At 42.6% G+C, this 21,186-nt stretch overlaps 1 protein-coding gene across 2 annotated transcripts in view; it reads right to left on the bottom strand.

Moving 5' to 3' along the window:
* Positions 1-21,186, bottom strand: part of GNAL (G protein subunit alpha L) — a 153,108-nt gene that overhangs the window by 22,631 nt on the left and 109,291 nt on the right. The window lies entirely within an intron of this gene.

The raw sequence follows: 21,186 nt of genomic DNA, 5'->3' as shown, positions 1-21,186 counted from the left end.
CACAGGGCATAACTCCTGGTACTGGGTCTGTGGGTTCAGGGCACTACTGTATTATCAACCACATGGAGGTAGAGAACAGTTTTATTCCTTTCCCCCTAAGGAACCCAGCAAGCTCTCTTCACAAAATAGGCACTGAGTCCAGTAAGACTTTGCTGAATTGAATTGTGGTTGAGAGGAGCTAGAACATTATCCTACTTAGCAGCTTAGCCAAGATTACTTTTTTTCCCCAAAGCAGAACTCTTTCTTCACATGGGACACTTCTAGAAACAACAGAAAAAAGCAAATAAAAGGAAATCTGTTTGAAGTGGGGGTAGAGGACCTACGTCTCCTTCTCTGCTCACCCCCACCCCCACTCACCCTCCCTTTCTTTTGGTTTCCTTTCAGTTAGCCAAATGGTTCCTTGACATGTTCTTTAGTTTGCCCAATGACAAATTCTAATCAGGTGAGAGGGTTTGGAGCATAATCATGAGAAACTCTGATAGATGAGGAGGATGAGGACAACAAACATTTATTAAGTACTGGTGTGCCAAGCATTGTTCCAAGCACTTCACATGAATTAGCTCATCTCACCTTCACAAACCCTCTGGGGTAGATGCTACTAACGTCTCCGATGTGCTGGTTAGGAAACTGAAGTACAGAGAGCTAGGCAACTGGCCTGTGATCACACATCTGCTTCGTGTTAGAAGTAAGATTCCGTGGGAGCACCTGGGTGGCTAGCCCGTTAAGTGACCGACTCTTGGTTTCGGCTCAGGTCAGGATCTCACAGTTAGTGAGTTAGAGCCCAACGTCAGGGTCTGTGCTGACGTTGTGGAGCCTGTTTGGGATTCTCTCTCTTCCTTGCTCTCTGCCCCTCCACCCACTCAAAATAAATAAATAAACTTAAAAAAAAAAAAAGTAAGAAGATTCCATGGATATAATGAGACCAGTATAATAAGGAGGACTCCAAGCAGTTAATAAGAATAATAGACTGATCATCTTTGGCTTAAAAGAATAAGGTGACTTAGCTGTTCTTTTGAGAAGACTGAGGAGTTGCATGGACTCTAAGGTTGATGTGACCTAAGTTAAGGTTGCTAAAAGCAATTAATGCCCCTTGAAGCTACTGTCACTGACTGATGGCAAGTCTCCTCTCTGGGCCGGTCAGTCTAGAGCATGGGGTAGGGTTCCAGAAGCCATATTTTTAGACAGCAGGAACAAGGAGGGGCCAACTTCACCTTTGGCCAATGCCCTTCCTCCCCCTGAGCTGGGTAGCAGCAGTCCTTAGGCCTCATCCTCTTCTCTCCTCTATCAATACCCCAGCCATCCCCATTGTGTTCAGTATGATCTATAGCTAACACTCACTTGTGCATTTCTAGAGCAAGTCTCTTTCTGAGCTCCAGCATCCCCAACTGTCTCCGGACACTGGAGAATTTGGGGTGCCAGACTGTTTGGCAACTCCTCCAATTGACTGAACTCTCAGTCCTTCTCCCGAAAACCTGCTCATCCTACCTATGAAATGGCACCTCTGTTCACCCAGTTACTTGCTCGAGCCAGATTCTTAGGAATCATCCTGATGACTCCCTTCTCTACATCTATCTACATTCTGTTGCTAAGTTTTCCATTCTTTCCATTCCATTGAGGGTGTAAGCCTTCAGGGTCTGTTTCAGACTAGCATGCTTTCTTTTTGTGTATCTAGGAAAGGGGAGATTATTTTGAGTTTATGTAAGATTATCAAGGAACCTTTGTCCTATGGCAATTCTGACTGCACATGGGAATCTCCTGGACTCAATTCATGGTGTAAAGAAAGAATACAGACCTTCCTTGATTTACGATGTGCTATATCCCAATAAACCCATCATAAGTTGAAAATACCCTAAGTTGAAAAAAATGCATTTAATACATCTACCCTATTTAAATTTTTTAAGTGTTTATTTATTTGAGAGAGAGAGAGAGAGAGAGACAGACAGACAGACAGAATCTGAAGCAGACTCTGCATTGTCAGCACAAAGCCCGACATGGGGCTTGAACCCATGAACTGTGAGATCATGGCCTGAGCCAAAGTCGAACACTCAACCGACCGAGCCACCCAGGTGCCCCAATACACCTAATGTATTGAACATCATACCTTAGTCGAGCCTGCCTTAAACGTGCTCAGAATACCTTCATTAGCCTGTATTTGGGCCAAATCATCTAACGCAAAACCTATTTTATAATCAAGTATTGAGTATCTCATGTAATTGACCGAATGCTCTACTGAAAGAGACATACACAATGGCTGCAGAATGGCTGCAAGGGTATTATCCTTGTGATCATGTGGCTGTCTGGGAGCTGTGTCACTGCGAGGAGCTTTACTGCACATCGCTAACCTGGGAGAAGATCCAAATTCCAAGTATGGTTTCTACCGAACGTGTATTGTTTTCACATCATTGTAAAGTTGAAAAGTCCTGAGTCGCAACATCGGAAGTCCTGGACCCTCTGTAAACAGTGTACGATCGTGGGACTAGTCAAAGCTTCTGCAGTACCTTATAACACCCAGATCCAAAGTAGAAACTTTCTTCTTAGGGACTCTAAGAAAATTTTGATTAGAGTACAGATATCTCTAGAAAACTGTGAGTCAAGCCAGCTAATTATTTTTACCATAATATGGGGAAGAAAAATGTTTTAATTTGGTTCATACGGCCTATTCTGTTTCTTTCTTCCTTTGAACCAATACCAATGGCTAAACTTGAGATATTTAAGCGGGTCCTACGGCTTGAGTTCATTGGAAAAGAATCATTTGCTAAATCTAAAGACATTCCAAAATAAAAGAAGGAACTAAATACATATGGAAAATAATTTTATTGTGCGTGTTAAAATCCTACTTCTCACAGGTAGTTTTCCAGGGGGGTTGAAACGTTATGCCTTGAATTCTCTTTTAGAGTTCCTCTTCACTTCCCACAATTGTACCTATGTATGTATCTGTGATTATCTCAGTAGCAGTGTGTCCTTTCCGATTTTCCCATGGTGACATTTTGTTTCTTGACCTGGTACCAGTCAACCTCTGGGACACACAGATGCTTAATACATTCCTGTTGAATGTATGAATGCATTCAAAGAACATGGCATTGGATATATATCTTTTTGGTGACCACTTTAAGGGCTACATTACATATACCGTATTACTGTATATATTATATATATAATTGTTTCTATCACCTTTTAATTTTGGAACACGGCTATAATTGAAAACTCCGAGACTCCTCACACCTTGGGAAATTGCAAAGTCATGGTACCTCAAACTATGTTAACGTGATGTCAACGTTTTAAAATGAGTACAAGGAAGAGTTAGAAACAGGAGAGTTGCATTTGAGTGGACTTCTGCATTGCTGTGCATACAGGCTGGTAACGCCTAGATTATTAGTCCTGACGGTGGTGCAGGGAGTTAACACTCTTAGGAGTACCCGAATTCCCTATGTCCTGATGGTCTAATTTGGGATCTACCAACTGTACTGACAAGGGGGTGCTCGTGTTTCCTCTCTATACTGAATAACTTACCTGTGTGATGACAGGCTGGAAATTAAATCTAGATACTCCTGGCTTTCTAAGCATAGTCCAGGATTTCTTTTGGTGTCGAGTGGAGCAATGATCACCTTGTCCTAGATGTTCAGAGAACTGGGTGGGAGGCTCCAGATTCCTTCCCAGTCCTCTTTGCAATAAAGAAAGATCTAGATTTAGAAAAAAATCAGTGGCAGTATTTTTTTTTTTAAGTAATCTCTAAATATTAATTTTTCTGCTTGGGTTTTGTTAAAGCATAACTCTACACTCTTTTTAGTTCAGTCTTATTTTAAGATGATTTTGGATCTTCTCAGCAAAGGAAGCAATGGGAAAGCAGAGGGAGAGGCGTGCAGTGTGGTCCTGACTGAGCAAGGGGCCCGGGGCTCTTTTTTTCTGTCCTGGGCAGCGCTATCAGCTCTCCTTGCTGGGCCTCATTTCTTCATTTATAAAACTGGAAAGGGAGAAATTATGATCGTAACAGTGGGTAATAAGGTCTGCATCAGGTCTTGGCACCAGGAAGGACTGTTCCAAACCACTAAATTAAAAAAAAAAAATCCCTCAGAATAATTCAGGCAAAGTCTCGAAATAGCGTGTTCTGGCAAAGATATAAAGCAACGAAGACTCTCCCTGGGAATGTCAGTGGATATAATCTCCTTGGGAAAAATAGCATTATCTAGTAAAGTTAAAATATGCATCCCCTATAAGCACCAATTCTTTATCTGATTATCCACCCTAGAGAAACTCTTGTACCTGTATACGAGATTACAGAACAAAATGTTCACAGCATCATTATTCGTCATAGCCCAAACCTGGAAACAACCCAATTGTCCATGAACAGAACAGAAAAATAAATTGTGGTGTATTTTTATAATCGAATACTATATAGTAGTGAAAATAAATAGCTATCACCATACTCAACATATGAATAAATCTTAAAACCTTAATTTGAGTGAAAGAATCAGACCAAAATAGTATAGGCTGCTTAATTTCATTAAAAAAAAATCCTGAAACAGTCTGTACAGATTCACTGTACAATTTACTAAGAGAAAAACGTGTATTATCTAAATTGTCCTTTTCCCAGCAATTTGTGATGGACGTTTGCAGATCTCACAGGGCACATGTGGAATAGATTCAGCGAAAACAGAGAAGCCAGTCTGTGTCTATTTCTGTGTTACTCCTCCGTTTACAGAATGTTCTGTAGAAAGAAAACCTACTCCTTCGATGGGGTTCCTGCCTCAGAGGGAGACAAGAATATGAGTAGAAACTAAACTACGGAAGGAAAACAAAGACCTGAAATATTTTCTGTCTGTGAAACAAGCAATATATTCCTCTTTCCAATCACCGTTCCCCCTTTCACCAGAAATCTTTATTATGCTTTTTTTTTTTTCTTTTTAAGAAAAACTTATTTCCCTGCATAGAAACACACGGTAATATCTAGTACTGCCTGGCTGTCTAATGGGACAGCCAGTCTAATGGAAAGCAATTTCACAGCTACAGATCTAGGGCAAATGGGCAGGGGGGCCACACTGGCCTGCCCAGGCTTCGTGCGGGGCCACTCTGCAGGAAGTGGCTGTTCTCACATCACTTTAAAAAAAACTTGAGCATTAAGCTTACAACCTGCGAGTTAAAAAATCGTTAATGTGCACACAAGACAGCGAATTTTGTTGCACACTAAAACCTTCTCTTGTCTTCCTGTTGGTGCACCCTGTGTGTATAATGTAAACAGATCATCAGAAGCTGAGAGCTTCCCCAGGGCTATTTTGGACTGAGTAGGGGGAGGTGGTGGGGGTGGGGGTGGGTCTTTACTGCTGCTTCCGGGAACCAGTATGCGCTGTTGACGCACCCGTATCCCTCATCAATGCTGGATCTGATCTGCACTGTGACACAGCTTTCAAGTCACATCATCTCACAGTTAAATGAAACTTAAGTCAAGTGACTTAAAATATTCACATCCACAGAATAGAGAGTACTAGTTCTAAGGAATCGCATATTCTGAGAACCATTTGAAGTCTTTTCAATTCTGGTTTAACCCTTACAATATACAAAAAGGAAGGAGTCATTGGCCATTAGTGCCCCTGCAAGGCTGAGCCTGGGAATTCCTTTTGGTCAAGGAAAAGCTGCAATTCAGCTTTTGAGCCAGAACATAAAGACTGTAGTTTAAGCTGGTATCTTCAGTTAAGCAAAACCATATTAGAAACCAAATACAGGGGCGCTTGGGTGGCTCAGTTGGTTAAGCATCCAATTCTTGATTTCCACTCAAGTCATGGTCTCAGGGTTGTGAGACTGAGCCCTGAGTCGGATTCTGTGCTGAATGTGAAACCTGCAGGAGATTCTCTCTCTCTGCTGCTTCCCTGCTCCTCTTTCTCTAAAACAAAAACAAAAACAAAATAAAGAAAAGAAACCAAATATAACTTAATTCAGGGAGTCCTACTAGAAATAATTTATTTTTTAACCCTCTGTTTACATTGTATAAAGCCCTACGGCGAGGCAGAATATTTCTTGTTGCTTCTATACTACTACAACGTACTATTACAGGATTCATTTTTCTCTGAGACAGTGAACACTGGTGGCTTAATTAAAGTAAGCCAAAGATAGATACATATCTTGTAAGTGTTAACTTTAAAATGGTTTTGAACTAAGACATCAAGTGCCAGATACCTTAACTAAAATATAATGGATATGCATTCTTGTTCTATAATCTTCAATGGGGCTGGGCTAGAATCTTCCAGCTCGTGCCCAAAAATATTTAGTGAGTTCATGGCTCAGGGATGGGAGACAAGTAATCAGCAAACGCGATGCATGTATTAATGTTCCATAAAGCAGAGGTAGTTATTTCCCCCGGTGTTTCTTCTCGTGGAATGTTCTGCACAACTGGGGCACCAAGGTGCTGGCTGAGCTCTTCCACTAAGATAAGTTCAACATGTGGTGGTTTCTTTTCCAGGAACTACCAGACTGCCTCAGGACATGATTAACCATGTCCTAAATATAATAAGTCCCAGCCAAGATTAACATCTGGAAAATAAGACCTAATAGTAAATCTTAGCACACTGCAGGAAAAGGAAAATGTATTTTTATGAGTAGTTTAGGGGTTAAAGGAGAATTTTCAAAGCTAACTGAATTGCAACTTACGCTACAGTGTGAAACTTTGTGAATTCCTCCAAGTCATTTACAGGAAATAGAATAAGGACACCAACACAAATTGCATTCAACATGGTTCCTGATCACTGGAAGCATCCTAGGGTTTCCTTTCTGCAGCAGCTGACAATGGTGTGTCTGTGACGGTACCATCCTGGCGGGTCCCACTATCTGCCCCAGGTCCTTGCAAGGAAGCTGACCTTTAGAATCTAACTGGAAGCATGTGGTTGAAGAAGGGTAGAGAAAGGAGCAGTAGGGACTTCTGGACGAGGCGAGCCTTCTGAGAAGGGGTACCCCGTGGGCTCTCTATTTTCAGAGACCAAGTATATGCTGATTTGTTCAGACCACACCATTTGTCAGAGGAAGAAATGGGATTGGCCCTTCCAATCTACATTTACCTGACGCTGAGTTTCTTACCTGAAAAGAGATCTGAGACGTTTTTAACATGTTCAATGCAGGATAATAAAATTTTTTTCACAAATGACCTATTAAGTCTCGTAGATTTTAGAAGAAGATATATTTAGTCCCTGCATGGATCTTGGCAAAGTATAGCAAAGTAATTTATTTCTTAGCAGTTACCACCTGCCTCAGGTAGCTTGGTACGAAGACTCTTTCATTTCTTCTTCCCAGAAATGATGCAGAACATTCACATTAATGCAAAATATTAATTCCAGATTCATAGTAATATAAAATAGATTAAGAAACAATGGCATACTGTCCACTTAATTGTTGTTATATGAATAAAACTGCTAGTGAGCAAATGGAAATTCTCTTTGTGCTTAGATTTCCTCAATCTGATATAATAATAGAATAAACTTGGATTTGAAAGGTAGCTTTTCATTGATATCATGCATTCTAATTATTATGTGATCGATGTGGTCTGGTGTAAAAGAAGATATGTAATTCTAACCACTGACACCATGCACTATCTCAAGGAAGGCTTTTTCCTTTCTTCCTGTTTTGAGGGCTTTCTTTAATGTGAAATTGTCAAAGGGCAGCTTCCTTACTGGCTAAATCCGATTTAAAGGCTTTAACTAAATTTCTTGATACTGTGAACACATTCTTGTTGTTTACTGGGCGGAGGGAAGTAGTTCTACAACGTTCTGCCATGATATATACAGTTTTCTCTGAGACAGTGAACACGTCTGCCCTAAAGGAGGCCACGAGGTAGTAGCTATGAATATTTCATGCTTTTAAGGGCTGAGTAATAGTTCATCGTATGTACAGACCACATTTTGTTTCTCCATTCACATGACAGACATTTGTGTTGTTTCCACTTTCTGGCTATGTTGAATAATGCTGTCATGAACAGATAGCGTGCCTTTACCCGAGCTTTACAGGAAAATCAATTCTGTATACCTGAGAATGGCAGGCTATGAATGGTACAGAACACAGAGAAAGGAAAGTTATAAAAGTCCATTCGTTTAACAACTATTTTCTGAACACCTGCTATGAGGCAGGGATGGCTCCAGGCACAGTGGCATGTATGCAATAATTCCATGTGAGCAGTCGAACTGGCACACGAACCATCCACAAGGAAGACTTTAAAAACGTGGTTATAAAGAGGTTAGAGTGGGAGAGAGAGCCAAAGCATAAGAGACTCTTAAAAACTGAGAACAGGGGCGCCTGGGTGGCGCAGTCGGTTAAGCGTCCGACTTCAGCCAGGTCACGATCTCGCGGTCCGTGAGTTCGAGCCCCGCGTCAGGCTCCGGGCTGATGGCTCGGAGCCTGGAGCCTGTTTCCGATTCTGTGTCTCCCTCTCTCTCTGCCCCTCCCCCGTTCATGCTCTGTCTCTCTCTGTCCCAAAAATAAATAAACATTGAAAAAAAAAATTAAAAAAAAAAAAACTGAGAACAAACTGAGGGTTGATGGGGGGTGGGAGATGGGCATTGAAGAGGGCATCTTTGGGGATGAGCACTGGGTGTTGTATGGAAACCAATTTGGCAATAAATTTCATATATTAAAAAAATAAAAAATAAAAAATAAAAAAAATTAAAACGTGGTTAGGTTTATTACTCATTCAACAAACATTTAATGAGACGTTACTGTATCAGGCCCTGCATGGAGAGGAGTAACTCAAAATGTCACAGAAGTAACTTTATGTAAAATTACCTGCCAATTTCCATGATGATTATTTTTTAGAGAAGTTAAGACATATTTTCAGCATGAGAATCATATTTTGAATCCGTAGCTTTGCTTTTTCATTTTTTCCTCTCTTTCCTCTCTTAAACGGATTTTAAAAGTAAGAATATGCAAAATGTGAAATGTTAGGAGTCTTATACTGAAAACTATCCACAGCGTAATTACTGTGACCACACTCAATTCAAACACACAGATATGCCGGAATTCACTGTATAGGGAAAGGAATATGAAGTTCTATAGAGCAATTGTTCACTACTTTTGATGGAGTCTCTCCCCCTTGCCTTGGAATTAAATAGAAAGGCCCTGAAATTAGGAAATTCAAATTATCAGCAGTCTCCAAATGAATTTTACTCAGGAGTCCAAGTTAAGATCTAACAAGCTAGTTGCAACAAAGGATCTGAATATAAAGTGCATTTGAAATGCACAATTCAATGTGTTTCACATATTCAGAGTTGTGTAACCAACTCCATGATTATTTTTAGGACATTTTCATCACTCCAAAGGGAAACCTTGTACCCATTAGGCAGTCACTCCTCATCGGTCCCCTCACCCTCCCTCAACGCTATGCAACCCTAATCTACTTTCTGTCTCTAGAGGTCTATTCTGGGCATTTCCTATAAATGGAATCATACAGCATGTGGCCTTTTGTGTCTGCCTTCCTTCACTTAGCATCGTGTTTTCAAGGTTCGCCGAGGTTGCAGCTTGGATCAGTGCTTCATTCCTTTTTATAGCTAGCTAATCATCCATTGTATGGATAGACCCATTCATAATGTTTACCCATTCATCAATTGACGGGTATTTGGGTTGTTTCCACTTTCTGGCTCTTACGAATAATGCTGTTATGAGTATTTGTCTTGAAGTTTTAGTATGGATGTGTTTTCAGTTCTCTTGAATATGTATCTGGGAGGGGAACTGATGGGTCATATGGTAACTCTGATTCACTTTTTGTGGAACTGCCAGACTGCTTTTGGAAGCAGTCCTACCATTTTATATTTCTACCAGCAATATGTGAGCGTTCCAATTTCTCCACATGCTTGCCAACGTTTGTTTTTTATTTGGCTTTTCTATTATAGCCATCCCAGTGGCTGTGAGGTGGTTTTACTTTGCATTTCTCAATGGCTAATGCTACCAAGCGTCTTCTCATGAGTTTATTGGCCATTTACATATCTTATTGGGGAAATGTCTATTCTGCTCCTTTGCTCTTTCTAAAATTGATAAAAGTGTTAATGTTAAAGTTATTTCTATATTTATTATTGAACTGTAGGAGTTATTTCTATGTTCTGGATCCAAGTCCCTTATAAGATACATGATTTACAAATATGTACCCCCTTCGGTGAGTTGTCTTTCCCTTTCTTGAACCCCCAGGACCTCTATAAAAAAACTATCCTGGCTTTCATTTGCAAACCATACTCATGATAGGAATTGGATGGAAATGGAAGGTAAATGAGAGTGGCTTCAGAATCTGAGAAAATGGGTGCCCTTGTGAAAATCCACTTATTTACAAGCTTAGAGCCAGGCCTCATCACTTTTATAATTTACCATCTGGCCACGTCTGGCACACACGTGTGAACTTGAACTTTTAAGAAATAATCTCTCAGATCTTTAGGTTTGGTTTTTTTTTTTTTTTTTTTTTTAAGGTTTATTTACTTTTGAGAGACAGAGTGTGAGTCGTGGAGGGGCCAAGAGAGAAGGAGACACAGAATCTGGAGCAGGCTCCAGGCTCCAAGCTGTCAGCACAGAGCCCCCAACGAGGGGCTCGAACTCACAGACGCCGAGATCATGACCTGAGCCGAAGTCAGACGCTTAATCAACTGAACCACCCAGGCACCCCATTACATCTTTAGGTTTAAGATTTGAAATACTGGATAAATCAAGTAATAATCTGGCATGATAGAGTCCTGTGTAAACTTAGGTGATTTTGTTTCCTCCTCTTTGGATAAGTACGAGGATTAATTCGTTAACTTATGAAACGTGCACAGAATAGTGCTCCACATGGTAAATTTCTATAACTATGAGCTGTTTTGTAGCTACCTTTTGAAGGTTAGAAATACAAGACATACCTCTAAGTCTTTCTGAAGCTGTACACTTTGTTAATTCTTGTATTTGGTGGTTTTCAATCTGAGGTCCTTGGGTTCCTTGGAAATATTTCAAAGAATTCATCAAATACTTAAGAGAATTGCAATAAAAACCTCTTACAGGCAAATGTCTCATGTGGCATGTTATACTTATGCAGTATCACTGGTGTGTTAACCTGTGTTGCTATGTAATTTATTTTTTTCTATGTTTTCTGATCACATCTGTACACATGTATTTTCCTCCCCCTACATTTTCTAGACTTCTGATCACATCTGTACACATGTATTTTCCTCCCCCTACATTTCACTATGAAACGTTTCAAACATACAACCTGAAATAATTTCATAGTGGATGCTTGAGTACCCACCATCTAGATTTTGCGATTACCATTTTACCATACTTAAAAAATGATCTATCTCTTATTTTTGATACATTTCAAAGAAATTGCAGACATCAGTTCGCTTCCTCCTAAATACTTCAGCATGCAGATTTTTGTCTACAGATCAGCATTTATTCACAATTTTTTTCTGTGGATGTAAAATTTAGGTTGAAAGAAACACAAATCTTGAGTGCACATTTGCTGAGTTTTGATACATGTGAACACCTGTGTGACCCCATCCCTCACCAAGCTATTCTGCACACATTTTCAACTTCTTGCAGATGTGCTGCTGTGCTGGGAGAGGGGCTGTGGCAGTGCACTGGCCGTTGTGTAGACGGCACAGCACCTGTCCAGCAGTGTAACCATGAAGGTAGGTCCCCGTGAGGCACAGACGAGGCAGCTCCCTGCTGCAGAGAGGTCCAGCCCACAGGGGAGTCCGGGCTCTCATCACACGGCAACTGTCACAGGTGAAAATGTGGCACAGAATAGATTTCTGTCTTAAAGACTGTATCTGTGCATTAAAAAATTTAAAGATCTAAGAACTTAAGTGTCTATCAGACACTTTTTAGAAGTGTGAGTGGGCTATTAGGAATTCAATTTGGAAGAGAATTTCTTGCTCTTCTCCTTTTCACATGCAGCATAATTTAACTTAAAATGTTTCTTGTGATTACAGAGCAAAAAAAAAAAAAAAAACCCTTATTTTTGCTACTATTTGTTATTACTCATCTGCATAAACCAGAGCGTTTCCAAACACCCTGCCCCCAGCAGGAAGAAACTGGATGTTGAGCCCTCGTGAAAGATTCAACGGTCATCTATGTGCACTGAGTTTCAATTTCGTTTTTATCAAAATGGCCACATAGATCTTAGGATAAGTAAGTGTTATCAAGGTGAACATCTAAAATAACTTTCACTCTAATAAAATACCACTTTGGTGGGGCGCCTGGGTGGCTCGGTCTGTTAAGTGTCCGACTTCGGCTCAGGTCATGATCTCAGGGTCCGTGAGTTCGAGCCCCGCGTCGGGCTCTGTGCTGACAGCTCGGAGCCTGGAGCCTGTTTCGGATTCTGTGTCTCCCTCTCTCTCTGCTCCTCCCCTGTTCATGCTCTGTCTCTGTCTCAAAAATAAATAAACGTTAAAAAAAAAATAAAAAAAATACCACTTTGGTTTGATACGGTTATTCTAATAAAATGCCACTTGGAGTTGGTATTTGATGCACGTTGCCTTTGGTCCTGCTGTTACAGCTTTGGAAGCTGGCCTTAGTCTTTATTTAAAAAAAAAAATTTTTTTTTTAATGTTTATTTATTTTTGAGACAGAGACAGACAGAGCATGAACGGGGGAGGGGCAGAGAGAGAGGGAGACACAGAACCGGAAGCAGGCTCCAGGCTCTGAGCCATCAGCCCAGAGCCTGATGCGGGGCTCGAACTCACGCACCGCGAGATCGTGACCTAAGCTGAAGTCGGACGCTTAACCGACTGAGCCACCCAGGCGCCCCTGGCCTTAGTCTTTAAAGTGGGCCCCGGGAGTGTTTCTTGGCACTCACTGAGCCACTGCAAAGGAGCACGGGAGAGAGGTTAAGGGTGTTGCGAGGCTCCTCATTGCTGCTGACCCCCTCTTCACTACTGGCACCCCTCACAGGACACTGTTTGACAAAAGTCCTATTTCTAGAAATAACTGGGGACATACAGCTAAGGCAGGAAAAACATTATTATAACACTTTTTTTTTTTTATCATATATAGTTCAAAGGCTTGATCTTCACAGCTTCAAAATGAATCTAACAATATCTACTGAATGGGAAACACCAGAAACCACTGTGACGTGCTGGAAGGGACAGGACTTGGAGCCCCATCTCAGCATCCTCTCTTTATAAGAAGCCTGAGGATTCAATGAGATGATGCAGGGGAACCAACTAGGATCCTCCACTCAAGGGAGTAGTTTTCCTGAAAGATTTGAAACATTTGTTTACACATGTGAGATAGCCAGGATCTCTGATCCTGATACCTGGCACAGAGCTTTTGAAACTCTTGTCAATTCCTAAGTGATAAGAGCACTGGGAGCATTTTCCATTCTAATATTTGGTCATGGGCCCCTGTTCTTAACACTGCGCTCCTAAATCCCTTGTACCTTCCCGTGTGATAGGAGTGTCTTTTGTTTCGATGAGGCGACTCTGGGTGGGCTCCCTGATGGGGCTGGTCAGCAGAAGGACCAAACCATGACTAGAAGCTTGGCTTCAGCTCCTGCCTACCCCATCCTCCAGGAAGGGAAGAAGGGCTGGAGTTAAGGACAGTTCATGCCTACATGGTGAAGCCTCCATAAAAATCCCAAAGTACAAGGTCTGGAGAGGTTGGTGAACACATGCATGTACCGGGAGGGTGACACATCCCAATTCTATGGCGACAGAAGCTCCTGTGCTCGAGACCCTCCCAGACCTCGCCCTGTGCATCTCCTCGTGTGGCTGTCCATGTATATCCTTTATCACTTCCTTTAATTAACCAGTAAATGTAAGTAAGTGACCTTGTGTTCTGTGAGTCGTCAGTAGTAGAGCAGAAGCTATAGATAACCTGGAGACCTATCGCTTGAGACTGGCGTCTGAAGTCGGGGGCAGCCTCGTGGGACTGAGCCCGCAACCTGTGGGATCTGACGCGGTCTCGGGGTAGACAGCATCTGCACTGAGTTAAATTGTAGGACACCCAGCTGGTGTCGTGGGGAATCACTTGGTGTGGGAAAACACCCCACACATCTGCTGTGAGCAGTGTCGTGCGTGTGTATCAGGTGAGTGTGAGAAGGAGACACAGGGGAAGAAGTGCAGGCTTCCTACTCACACAGAAGCCCTGGTGTTAAGCAAGCCCTCTTAAAAATTCCTTCTCAGGACAGGGTTTCCAAACGGGCACGGAAGAAAATGGAAACAACCAGGGGCTGACCGACTGACTCTGGGGTATTTGGTCCATCTACTTTGTCCTGCCACTGATGCCATGCTTCATACCCACAAGAAATGGACTGTACTGCCCATAGAAGGAATGCGTCCAATTCCGCAGATCAAGAAAATGAATCTGACAATACATTTGGCTAGAAATAAAGATCAACATGAGTGTTAAGGACAATGTGTAGGTACTGCCCATAAAAGGAACACGTCCAATTCTGCAGATCAAGAAAATGAATCTGACAATACATTTGGCTAGAAATAAAGATCAACGTGAGTGTTAAGGACAATGTGTAGGTGCACCCAGTTGGTTGATTATATATTCAATGGATTCAACAGCGTGTAGTAACATGGACATTTTAAATTACAGTTTCGTTGACTTGAAGATGACCTCAAAAAAACAGCTTTGGGGCGCCTGGGTGGCGCAGTCGGTTAAGCGTCCGACTTCAGCCAGGTTACAATCTCGCGGTCCGTGAGTTCGAGCCCCGCGTCAGGCTCTGGGCTGATGGCTCAGAGCCTGGAGCCTGTCTCCGATTCTGTGTCTCCCTCTCTCTCTGCCCCTCCCCCGTTCATGCTCTGTCTCTCTCTGTCCCAAAAATAAATAAACGTTGAAAAAAAAATTAAAAAAAAAAAAACAGCTTTGCAGCTGAGACTTCATGTTTGCTAATAATTTCCTGATTGTCCTGAAAGCTTAAATCTGGGGACTTGGGAGCCATGAGAACAAAATCAGTCCTAGAGAGTAAATGTGGTCAATGTGGTCAATGTGGTCCCCAAGACTCCTGAGAGATGGCCAGAGGCAGACAGGGGCATAGCAGAAAATCACTGTACCTTTCTTGCAATTCTTTCCTTTTTTTCTGGAATATTCTCTCTGAGAGTATTCTAAAACCCATTATTCAAATGGATGCACTCCCAGAGGTGCTTATCATGTAAACAATCAGTACAAAGCACTGGGACCTGCACTGAGCAACAGAGTTTCAAGCTACATTAAGCGAAGTCTGATTTTATAAACCTGTTCTAAAGATCCAATTTTCTCTGATTTGCTTTCTCCCAAAATAGCTGTTTCCATGGCTACATAATCACTTATTATTAGGACTTAGAGGAAATGCATTTTGGGGGATAATGCAGGAGAGATTGTCTTTTAATTTTCACAGTGGGAACTGGGCAATTCTGTACAAAATATAATCTCTACTTATTTGTACGGCTTGCTTGGTGCTTCAAAGACATTCATTTTTACCCAAAGTACAATACTTAATGCTCGGTTATGATGACTGTTCCCACAATCCTCTAGCCAAATCGGTCTGTCCTGGCGTTAGACAGTGCAGCCTGGTTGCCCTGCCTTACCGCAGCCTCTGCTCAGGGATGTGGGTGTGGCCACTGACCGCCCAGGGACAGCAGGTGGGGCCACCATGTGAGCAGGCTGGGATCATGGCCAGACGCAGGCTGTCTCCCTTTTAGCAAAGCTGATCTCTCTGCTTCCTCTGGGACCTGGCCTGCAGTTGCAGAGTGGATCTGTCATTAGGAGCAAAGCCAAGCTGAAATGTCCACACAGCAGGAACAGAAGAGCTGGTCCCCACAGCATCTTTGACTCAACAGTGGTTTCCAAGAGAAACTCAGAACAAATTCCCCTCTTTTTGAAGAAGCCTGAGCAAGTTTCTACTCTTTGCATGCCAAATAGCATAATATAGATCATCATAGCTTTTTTTTGTTTTTATACCATAGGCACTTTATAATTTGGGGGCTCCCATTTGCTCATATGTGTTTGCAGAACTGGAGTGTGGCATGCATTTGTGATTGACAGAGGCCTTCTAAAAAGCAGGCCTTGTAAGCTCATGTGTAGACTTTCATCTGATGTTGACAAGAGGACCCCTGGCTCATCGAGGAGACTGTTCCCTGGCCAATCTTGACGAGTGTTCCCTTTGCCTTTCCTGCCCTGAATCCCTCCCACCTCCACAATCTTTCTTTTTTTTAGATTCAATATAACCCACATAACATATATTTCATATAACATAAAATTCACCATTTTGATTATACAACTCAGTGGTTTTTAGCACAGTCACAAGGTTGTGCAACTATCAATACTATTCCAGGATATTCCCATTGTCCCCCAAATAAATTCTATACCCAGCAGCAGTCCCTCTCAATTTCCCCTTCCCCAGGCCCCTGGCAATCACTAACCTACTTTCTGTTTCTGTGGATTTGCCTGTTCTGGATGTTTCATGTAAACCGAATCATATCATATGTGCCCTTTTGTGTCTGACTTCTTTCACTTAATAGAATGTCTTCAAGGTTCATTTATGCTGTCTCATGAATCAACGTTTCATTCCTCTTTATTCCACATGATATTTCGTTGTGTGATGCATCAGGTTTTGTGCATCACTTGAGGGACATTTGGGTTGTTTGCACTTTTTAGCTATTGTGAGTAATGCTGCCATGAATATCCGTGTGTGAGTTTTTGTGAGGACGTATGTTTTTAATTCTGAGTAAATACCCAGGAGTGGAACTGCCGGCTACCTCTGTGTTTAAGCTTTTAAGGAACCGCCAGACTCTTCCCAGATTCCTCACCGGCAGCTCGGCCTTAACGGAATTTCAGCAGCACTGAGAAGCACCTCTTCCCCCAAAATATTCCCAGGGTTTTTGCCACGGAAGAGGTTACTTTAACCGGGCTGAGAATTATTCCCTTCATAACAAGCATGAACGTTCAAAATACAATTCTGCTGAGCCAGGTAACACGGTGACTTCAATTTCCACCAAGATATAAGTTCTATATTTTCTCTGAGCAATTTTAATGAGAGGGAAAAAGAAAATGCGTCAGAACACTGGGGATCTGCAAGGGGGAAGAAGGAGGCCACGGAGCCTGAATCCGGGGTAGGGTGCGTATGTTTAAAGGGACAGGCCAGCTTTTCCTATCAGTACCATAGTGAACACCAGGCTCCTGTTTTGCTAACTCATTTATTTCAAATAGCCCCTACTGAGCAGCAACTTCATGAAACAATATTCACCTAAGGGCTGGGCATTTAAGGACGAATAAGACACATTCCTTGAGGAATTAAAAGTCTGGTGGGTTGGACAAGATGACCTGAGGATCATCGTCCCAGGGATTTCCTGAGATCATGTCCCTTCATTGTTTTGATGCTGAAATGTCTTTTTTTTTTATTGGAGGGATGGGCATGGCTGATAAAGGCAGCTTCTGTTCCTTTTTTTAAAAAAAAAAATTTTTTTTTCTTAATGTTTTTATTTATTTTTGAGACAGAGAGAGACAGAGCATGAGCAGGGAAGGGGCAGAGAGAGAGAGAGACACAGAATCGGAAGCAGGCTCCAGGTTCTGAGCCATCAGCACAGAGCCCGATGCGGGGCTCGAACTCACAGACTGTGAGATCATGACTGTGAGATCATGACCTGGGCCAAAGTTGGACGCTCAACCGACTGAGCCACACAGGCGCCCCAGCTTCTGTTCCTTAAAATCCAATTTGGCAGCATGAAATTTGGTAGCTGTATGTTGGGTCTAACCAATGTTATTGAAATATTCCTTGTATTTTAAATCCCTCACCCCCACCTCAAAACCTGAGTTTAGACGAAAAGCAACAGCTATTAAGAGACAAAGGGTATTGATCCGTCTGGATTCCCACATGCATTAAAATAGATAAAAGAAGCAATGTTGGAGAAGTTAGGATTAGTGAGGTCTAGAGGGGGAATCGCTTCCTGTGATTCTGCCAGGCCCCGAGTCAAGAAAGCATAATGAAGCTCTGGTGCCTCATTCCTGACGAGCCTGGAGTCTTGACCTTACGCACAAGCACTTTGTGCCCTGGCTCTCGGTAATCTGAAAGGACGGGACTGAAGGTCGTGGCTGTGTGCCACCTGTTTCTGGGAAACTGTGATCTTAAGTGCCTTAGTTTACCTCTCTGGACTTCAGCTTCCATGCTGGTGACATAACATCAGGAGCTTATGTGGGGCTCACCCACGTGCCAAGCACCATTTAGAGGACTTTGGTATATACCTATTTAATCCTATGGGAACTGAATGAGAATGGGACCCATGTCTGTTCCCATGAGTTTGCCCAGAGTCTCACACAATGGTCGGTGGGAGAGCTGAGATCTGAATCCTGCCTCTTGTCAAGGCTCTACTTCTTCCTTTTAAAAAAATTATATTTGCATATTCTACCTTAAATTAAGTCATGATTTTTATTCCTGGAGTGGTAGGAGACTAAGTTGTCTGTTTCTCTTTAAAAAAAATTAAATGTTTATTTTTGAGAAAGAGAGAGACAGAGCATGAGAGGGGGGATGGGCAGAGAGAGAGAGAGAGAGAGAGAGAGGGAGACACAGAATCTGAAGCAGGCTCCAGGCTCTGAGCTGTCAGCACAGAGCCCCATGCAGGGCTCGAGCTCACGGACCGCAAGATCATGACCTGAGCTGAAGTTGGACGCTTCACCAACTGAGCCACCCGAGCGCCCCAGTTTCTCTTTTTTTTAAGAAAGAGAAATTCCTAACTTGACACTGAGTAGCACTGTGGTGTTTGCTCATGATGTCCCTGCTCAAGAAATACGGGAAAACAATGATAAAGCACATATTCACATCAACTTTAAATGCCAACGTATGTGAATTTTAAAATTATTTTGAGCTGTGCTTGAAATTCCCATTGCTAGCATTGACTTCAGATAGTCCTTCCATCTGTCTAACACTGCCATGGCCTTTACATGACTCTGAGATGATATGTTCGAGAAAGAGCGAGTAAGAGCTGGAAGGAAAGATAGAGGCCCTTTGGGAAGTGGAGTGCCTCCTGAGACCCTCCCAGGGTGAGTCCGAGCTCCCCTGGGAAGCTTGCCCCACTCCACACCCAAATCTAAACCAGTCTAAACGTACCACACGACGTGAGAAAAACCACAGTGATGTATTCACCAATGTAAACTAAGGGGCACGCCAATTTGAAAAGGGAATGTTGATTTAAGGCAGGACTTGAAGAAGAGGAATTTTAAATACTTTTCTAGTTCATGAAAAATTTCAATCAGTGAAGGGTTTCTTTAGTATATACAGTGGAGGGTCATTAATGCTCACCTCAGGGTGTATGCAACAGGTGTGTGCCATGCCGAGACCGCTCCCTAGATGTACCTGCTGCTCACCAAATGCTTGAGGACCACCTGCTTGTGGACTGGGGTGGGGGGGGGGTGAGCCAGTTCTTGGTCATCGTAAGAAGGAAGTTAAGTAAATTGTAACGCCATCAATCCTCCCCCATCTCAACCCCAAGATCCTCTTCCATCCTCTAAAGGACTCCCTCTCCATCTACTTCTCAGATGTGGTTTTAGGCTCCTCCTCTTCCTGAAACCAACCTCTGAGGATTGAATTTCCATGTCCAGGACCCTCTCCTCTATATACCCTGCCAGTCTCAATTGTGAGCTCCAGGCTCCTGCTTCATCTTTCCCCTCGGGTATTGCCTTTGGGATCGCTAACTTAATTTCTTCAAACCGGCGCTCGATACTGTCCCCTGTCCTCCCATAATACGTCCCAGGTTCCTCCATCTCAATAAATGGCACCATGACCTATCCTGTTGTCATCCTTGATCCCCACTTTCTTCCGCCTCCTGCATTTTGACCCACCATCTAGATCTGCCCGTTTGTGCCCCAGGGCTCGCCTCCACGACCCGAGGCATCCACTCGGGTCCTTGTTTCCTTCTTTTAATTCTCCACACAGCAGTCAGAGTGACCCTGACAACGTCACTTATTGAGTTGACTTTTACTCACTGCATTTGGAGGAAAATCCAAGTTCCTTGGCATGACCTTGGCACTTGGCTCCACTGACCTCTCTCATCTGTTTACGGCTACTCTTCCATTACCCATCTGCCTTCAGACTGGCTTCCCGTCCCTGCCTGGGACACACCCAGCACCTCTCCTTGGGCCCTTTTTATTGGATTGGCTTCTCTCAGTGTCCGCCACAAGATGATGCTGCCTGAACTCCTATGGGCGCCCACACAACTACCCTCTCCTTGAAATCAGTATTCAGGGCATAGCTCCATTGGTGGGTAACAAATATTGTGAACTCCCAGATTGTATGCTCATGAAATCTCTTCCACACGTATGAAGTTTTAGAGTTTACAGACTTAAAATGTAAAAGCACTCATTTCTTGCCGCCCCAAGAGTTATATAAAACAACTTTAAATACAGTTTTTATCAAAATAGCAAACATATCTAGAGCTTCTTGATTCACATTCTTCTCAGGCCCATTATTGACTAACAGATATAGAATGAGGCTAAAATAGCAAAATGAAATAGGAAAATGAGCATTTCAGGGAAAAACAGTGAGCCAGCCTAGGCACCAGTATTTTCCTTCCTTCTTTCTTTCTTTTTTCTTTCTTTTTTTTTTTAAGTTTCTTTATTTCTGAGAGAGGGAGAGAGAAGAGAGAGAGAGCACGCGCGCAAGCATGAGTGGGGGAGGAGCAGAGAGAGGGAGACACAGAATCCAAAGCAGGCTCCAGGCTCCAAGCTATCAGCACAGAGTCCGATGCGGGGCTTGAACTCGCAAACTGTGAGATCATGACCTGAGCCGAAGTCGGATGCTTACCCAACTGAGCCACCCAGGCGCCCCCCCTTTCCTTATTTCTTGTTTCTCTTCTTACATTTTTTTCATCAAGTCTTTACTTACTATATTAATTACCACCTACTTTCAAGGTTCTAGTCTACTTCTGACTGCATAAGATGATCACTTAGTACTTTAAGTGAGAGCTTGGGCACAACTGCAGATATCGATATTATTTTATTTATTAGTATTTTTTAAAAATGTTTTATTTATTTTTGAGAGAGAGAATGTGAGCAGGGGAGGGGCAGAGAGAGAGGGGGGCAGAGGATCCGAAGCGGGCTCTGCACTGACAGCAGAGAGCCTGATGTGGGGCTCGAACTCACGAACCATGACATCATGACCTGAGCCAAAGTCACATGCTCAATGGACTGTGCCACCTAGGTGCCCTGATATTATTTTAAAATTTAATTTGGGGGCCCTGCTCCAAAATGAATATATAACAGTGAATATCTAAGTGCAGTCTA

This window comes from Lynx canadensis, chromosome D3, assembly GCF_007474595.2.
Source record: "Lynx canadensis isolate LIC74 chromosome D3, mLynCan4.pri.v2, whole genome shotgun sequence".
Taxonomy (NCBI): Eukaryota; Metazoa; Chordata; class Mammalia; order Carnivora; family Felidae; genus Lynx; species Lynx canadensis.
Note: the sequence above shows the minus strand (reverse complement) of the source record. Positions and strands in the feature narration are given on the sequence as shown.